Here is a 6,594-nt window from a genome sequence, read left to right on the forward strand (position 1 = left end):
GTCGGGTCAGTGTACCAAGGGGCTCTGCTGTCTGCACTGCTTCACATTAATGTAAAGGAGTAAAGGTCAGTTGTCTAGAGCGAGCATCTGTTCATTTTGGATACTGCTACAACACCAAAACAGACAATTACTGATATCCCTAAGAGATGCTTAGGGAGCGTCAAGAGATGGTGCCTTTCTCTGGGTCCATGCCCACCCCTCTGCACCAAACAGACCTGTGCTTCTGGTGTTACAGCATGCGTGTGGCACAGAGCTTTCAGTTTACACACACTCATACACAGAGCAACCCTGTCCCTAATGCATGTCCACAGTACCTGGTGATTGGATCAGCAGGACCGGCATCAGCTTTATACTTTTTCCAGAACCCTTTCCTGAGTCTATTCTCTCTGAAGAGCCTAAAATCTCCAAGCTTGAGTTCAAGGAGATAACACTTGAACAGAACCCCAAGGATGGGGAGGAGGAAGTAGAGATGGACAAACTAGGAAAACAAATAGTATCACTAAAGACAGACTAGGTTTTTGACCCCAGGTTTCTGGCATGTTGAATGCACAGGTCTCAAAAAACAATGGCAAGGGAAAGGTGAATAAAATAGAAATGGGGTCAGGGAAGAGGGTTATGGGTACATATAGGGAGGGGCTGATGGATGGTCAGAACCTGGGGCAGGGGTGTGTCCTTCCTTGGGCATCACATCTTATCCAACCCATAGTCCTCCACAGGGAAGTCTCCTTCTGTCACAATGAATGGCTTGACAAAGATGCCATACTTGGCCTGCCATTCAAAGTATTATTTCCCATTCTGTAATCATTTTCCTCTAGTGACTCCTCATGGTGGACACCAATCCAGCAGCCAGCCCTGAAATCTGTGAGTCCAACATACATGATGATTCCCCAATGAGGGGGCTACCCAGGTATCTCCCCCTCACATTGCTGCCCATTAGCACAGTACCAGCCTGAGCCTTCTCCTCAGTGAGGTACTGGGTAATCTTGGCCTCAAGCAACCATCATTCAGCTGGACATTTCAGGAAGCAAACTTCATTCAACTAAGAAATTTCCATGGAATTTATTCAGGAGCAGGGAGCTGGGATGTCATAGAAAGGCAAGGCCATTTTGGGTGGGTCTAAAGTTGATGAACATAGGGAAATACAGAGGGGCCAACATTTTTAAAAGTAGCCATTCTTTCTTTGGGGTATAAAGATACCCTGGAAAGATGCCATTTGTACCACATTTTAGACTTGGGGCAAGAGATCAGAATTTATCACCACCACTTCTGTGGTCTTGCAGAGCAGCAGTCATGTTCTTGGGATCTACCAAGAATGTATCATACCAAGAACTTATCCAGGTTCTACCACTCACTTGCTATGTGCTATTAGGCAAGTTACTTCCCTTGTCCAAAACTCAGTTTCATCTGTAAAATGGGAGCAATGAATTGTTACAGAAGAGGCTAGTGTTCACTAAGGCTTGTTTCCTTTCCTTCTTGGTTGGATGCCTAGTGGACATTTCCCAGCCTCCCTTGCAGTTAGGTAGGGCCATCTGACTGAGTTTTGGCTGATGGAATGCGGGCAGAAGTGATACATTCTACATCCAGGCCTTGACTGTAAGAACCTTCCCATGGGCTCCTCCACTGTGCACTCTCTCCCTCTCTCTTCACCTGCTGGAGGATACAGAACTCCACGTGCTCACTTTGGCAGCATATATACTAACACTGGAATGATACAGAGAAGATTAGCGTGGCCCTGTACAACGGTGGTATGCAAATCCGGGAAAATCCATATTTTAAAGAACACAATTTGCTTTCTTGAAGACTGTTCTTTCCTTTTTTTCTTATATATAAACTGATTTTTAAACACCCCATCTTAAAAAATAAAAAAATAAAAAAAATAAACACCCCATCTTGATTGAAATGTGTCTGTCTAAAGAGATCTGCTAATATTTGCTTTTTAAAAGCTGTCCACTATTTATTTAGGGGAAAAAAATGAAGCCTGTAACTGAATTATATGTACAAATAACATTTAGACCTGTGGATTGGGAATTATTTTCAAAAATTAGCTATCAATCTGGTTTCAGAAAACGGTGGTTTTTCTCTTAGTATGTCGTTGTTGCTTAGTTGCTAGGTTATGTCCGACTTTTCGTGACTCCGTGCGTGGACTGCAGCACACCAGGCTTCTTTGTCCTTCACTATCTCTTGGCGTTTGTTCAAATTCAGGTCCATCGAGTCAGCAATGCTATCTGACCATCTCATCCTCTGCTGCCCCCTTCTCCTTTTGTCCTCTCTTAGTATATAAGTAAACAAGATGCAAAGTAAGAATGTAAGCAGTTGTGATTCATTACAAGCAGTTGGAGATAACTAAATCCTAGGGATAATCATTTGTATTCTATTTCGAAGTCTTCTTTTATAGTTTGAAAAGCACTTTGCACACAGTTCTTGTATATACAAGTAAAGATGCAATTATAGGATGTAGTGTTACTGCTTTGTTTAACAAGAGCCTCATTTAAAATTTAAGATTGACAGCTATGGTATTTGTTTAATGACTTGCTTCTTTTCTGTTTCTTTACTGTAAAACTAAGTTAAAAATAAAAGGTTAATGAGGAAAAAAAAAAAAAAAAAGGACTCCAAGGTCCTGGGGAGGATGGGGACAAGAGTAATCAATTTGTCTTTACCTTATTAAGTCACTGAGATTTGGAGATTATTTGTTGTGGCAGTTAGCCTACCCTGACTAATAGGGCAATTGTGAGGATCAAACAAGATAATTTATTTATAAGCACAGTGTCAGGAACACAGTAATGTTTAGCAAGTAACAGCTATTTATTACTGTGTGATATCAGTCCTACTTTAGGTACATAGACTTTTCCTCTCCATCTTTCCAATGGTACTTTTTCCCTTTCATCCAGTGACCAAGGCATCTCTGGATGTCCATCTCTGCTTTTTTTGTCTTTAAGCCTGATCGCAGTGTTAACGGGCTGCTTCTCTCTGGACCTTGCTCTACTAATAGCATTCCCTTATAAAAAATATGGGGATAAAGGGGATGCTTCTATTGACATGATAATGGTTCTGAAATGAGTCAGAAGCACAAGGCTGTCCAGTTGGCACCATTCATCACAGCTCCATTTTTGCTTTCCCTGTCTTTCTGTATGAAGGCTACAGCGCTGAGAGTTAAATTTGTTTGAGAACTGACTTGGATGAGCAGCACAATCTGCTCCACTGGAGTAAACATTTCATAAAAACTGCTCCTGTCGAGTTTTTGCGAAACTTCCAAATTTCAATTAGAAATTGGAGAATCAGATGGGTGCAAAAGAAATTTAAGGTAATGAAGAAGAAAGTGCTCATACACTAAAGTTAAAATCAATAACCATATGACTAAGTGGCCACTTATTATAATTAGCATGAGTTGAGGAGTTCTAGGGGCTCCTCCTGTGATCCCCAAACATTTCTATTGCATGTTGGCAATGCTTGAAAAGCTGTTCATAGCAACCTTTCCCAATCACACATCACTTTATGTGATCTCTCTTATCACACAATTCTCTTGCAAGGTAGGTTTATAAATATGGACCTCAAGACTCTGTGAAATCATCTGTACAAGATTACACAGGTGTAAAGGACAAAGCAAAGACTTATCATGTGTCCTGGCTTCAGGACTCTTTCCACAACACCATGATTGCCTCCACCATTATTAATACTTCATTTCTTTGGATTAAATACATCTCCTAAGAAATTGATCATTCAAATGAAACCTTACCTGAATCTCAGCATATAAATGGAGTTGTTCTGGCTGAAGGGTGTTTATGGGGAGAAGAAGCAGGGAGAGGGAGAGTTTAGAGAAGTCCATGATAAGCCTAAGAACTACAGCCCAAAATCCACTAGGTTAAAGCTCTATCACCTATTTCAAAACAATTGGTCTTAGAAGAATCTCTTGCTATCATTCATACTTTGTAATCTATCAGACACTTCCTACCATCTGAAACAAAGAGCTAGAATAATAAATTCAGATTAAAGGGCTCTGTCAGTCAGTTATGACAAGGTGGGAAGGTGAGAAGGAGTAAATAAAAGGTGAAAACCAACCTGACATTTGGCTTCAGGTTTGTTCTGCCCATCGAGGGAATCAAATTCCTCTGTAACCAACAGATTAATGTGCTTCTTGAACCTTTGTGCTTTAAAACTGCTAATATGGAAACAGATAAAACCTATAAATAAAAAAGCAAATTACAATCCAAGAAGGCCTTATATACCTTAAAGTATGATCTTTATATTCTAGAAATACTAGAATTCTTTGGACTTGTCACAGTATACTCTGCTATAAGTAAAAAATATGACTCTTAAACATAGAATGAACACATGTTAGAGATTTATTAAATTCATTAGTGAAGGGTAGTAAAACTGATTCCAAAGAGAATTAGAGGAATTGCAATTACATAGCATTGAGGAAAGACTGTTGACATATGATGGTTGGATTAGACACAAAATTGCTTGCTCTACAAGCAATAGAACCATAACTTGAGGACTATTCTTTCTACCTTTCAGAATTCATTTATATCTCTACTGGGTACAAGTTTATAGGTTCTGATGTAACTTCAAAGTGGCCTTTGCTATGCTATGCTAAGTCACTTCAGTTGTGTCCGGCTCTGTGCGACTCCATAGACGGCAGCCCGCCAGGCTCCCCCGTCCTTGGGATTCTCCAGGCAAGAACACTGGAGTGGGTTGAAAGTGGCCTTTGGCCAATTGTAAACAGAAACTCAAGCAAAGGTCCACTCTTCAGCCTAGATCATTCAATAATTCTTGGTAGTCCTGGTAGAGTGTTTCATTCTGACACTGAGAAGACAGACTGCCCTCTCTTTGCCTTCTTTCCGAGTTTTGAGTCCTAGTGGCTCAAGTTGGGCTCAAGTAGGTCAAGTAGGGGTGGGAAGAATTAGGAGATGGGGATTGACATATATACACTATTGATACTATGTATAAAATGATAGTATCTATAGGGCTTCCTGGGTAGCTCAAATGGTAAAGAATCTGCGGGCTATGCAGGAGATCCTGGTTCAATCCCTGGGTTGGGAAGATCCCCTGGAGAAATGCATGGCAACCCACTCCAGTATTCTTGCCTGGAGAATGCCATGGATGAGGAGCGTGGTGGTCTACAGTCAGTGGGGTCACAAAGAGTCGGACATGACTGAGCGACTAACACACACACATGAAGTAGATGCCTAATAAGAACCTAGTGTATAGTACAAGGAACTCTATTCAAGGTATTGTGATGACTTGAATGGGAAGGAAGCCCCAAATGGAGGGGATAATATGTGTATGTATGGCTGATTCATTTTGCTGTATAGTAGAAACTAACACAACAGTGTAAAGCAGCTATACTCCAATAAAAATTAATTAATTAAAAAAACCCAAAACGGTTCTGTCATTCCCTTCTCGTTTTCTGGGGTCAAATTCCAACCTTTTTGGGTCATCATTTCTACTGAAACAAATGAGTATAATACAGGCCACAAGTCACAGGCAGCAATGTAAAGCTCTTAGTTCTTCCAGAATGAGAGCATAAAGCCAAGTAAAACTGAGCCTTTCAAAAGGGATAAGACAAAACCAGCAAGTCTGAAATCCAACATCATGAAGTTTAAGTCTCCAACATGAGCAGTTGAGTTACATGCTTTTTCTCTTAATTTTAGAATCATAAAGCAAAACAAACAAAAAAAGCAGTCAATAGTCTCCTTGAAAGAATGAAGGAGTGTCTCTTTTAAGAAAAAAATAACTACTAATAAGTATTTGGGGAATAATTCAGGCATAAAGTAGAAGCAGAAGGAAGAAGAATAATCATATTTTCAACTTTACATTCTAATAAACAAGTCCCTCTCTGGGCAACACCTCTCAGACTCACTGCCTTCTGGCCCAATTATATTCACCTTGCCTGAAACATAGAATTAGGCTTGTTTCATGTCCTAACATCCTTTTTTTTAAAGCCAGTAGGAAGGGTGCTCTACCATGGTTTTGTATGCACTTTTGTTGTTTGGTTCTGAAAAATTCAAATATATCTCCAGAGAACATGCTAAATAGTTAAAATCATACTCAAAAATCTTCTGGGATCATTTGCTTCTGTATACTTTTTTTAAAATTGAGAAATAATTGACATATAAGGTTGTCTGGTTTCAGGTGTATAACATGATTCCATATTTGTATATACTGCAAAATGATCACAAGAAGCCTAGTTAACATCTGTCACTATACATAGTTACAAAAATGTTTTTCCTGTGATAAGAACTTACAAGATCTACTCTCTTAGAACCTTCCAAATGCACAACACAGTGTTATTAACTGTAGCTGGTACAGTCAATAAAGTATGCATCTGCATATTTCATATTTAAATTTTGCCCTATGCATTTTGGTTAATCGCAGTATGGTATCTACCATACACAAAATGAGAAAAACAAAGGCTTTCCAAGCCTTGATTTTTACAAAGTGTTTCTCCTTTCTGATGACAGGAATTAGGAAGTTATAGAATGTTAGTGCTATAAGGATGGAGAAACTGAGGACCGAGGAAATTAAATGCCTTGTCCGAGGCCAAGCAGCCTCTCCAGAGTTCTTAAATCTGTCAGTTTGTTCTGGATTCTGTGT

At 39.7% G+C, this 6,594-nt stretch overlaps 1 non-coding gene across 1 annotated transcript; it reads left to right on the plus strand.

Moving 5' to 3' along the window:
* The first annotated feature begins 1,671 nt into the window (after positions 1–1,671).
* On the plus strand, positions 1,672–1,775 carry LOC129637155 (U6 spliceosomal RNA). The gene has a single exon (XR_008707365.1). It is a non-coding gene; the product is annotated as a U6 spliceosomal RNA (small nuclear RNA).
* The last annotated feature ends 4,819 nt before the right edge of the window (positions 1,776–6,594 follow it).

The sequence above is a fragment of the Bubalus kerabau genome, chromosome 22 (genome assembly GCF_029407905.1).
Source record: "Bubalus kerabau isolate K-KA32 ecotype Philippines breed swamp buffalo chromosome 22, PCC_UOA_SB_1v2, whole genome shotgun sequence".
NCBI lineage: Eukaryota > Metazoa > Chordata > Mammalia > Artiodactyla > Bovidae > Bubalus > Bubalus kerabau.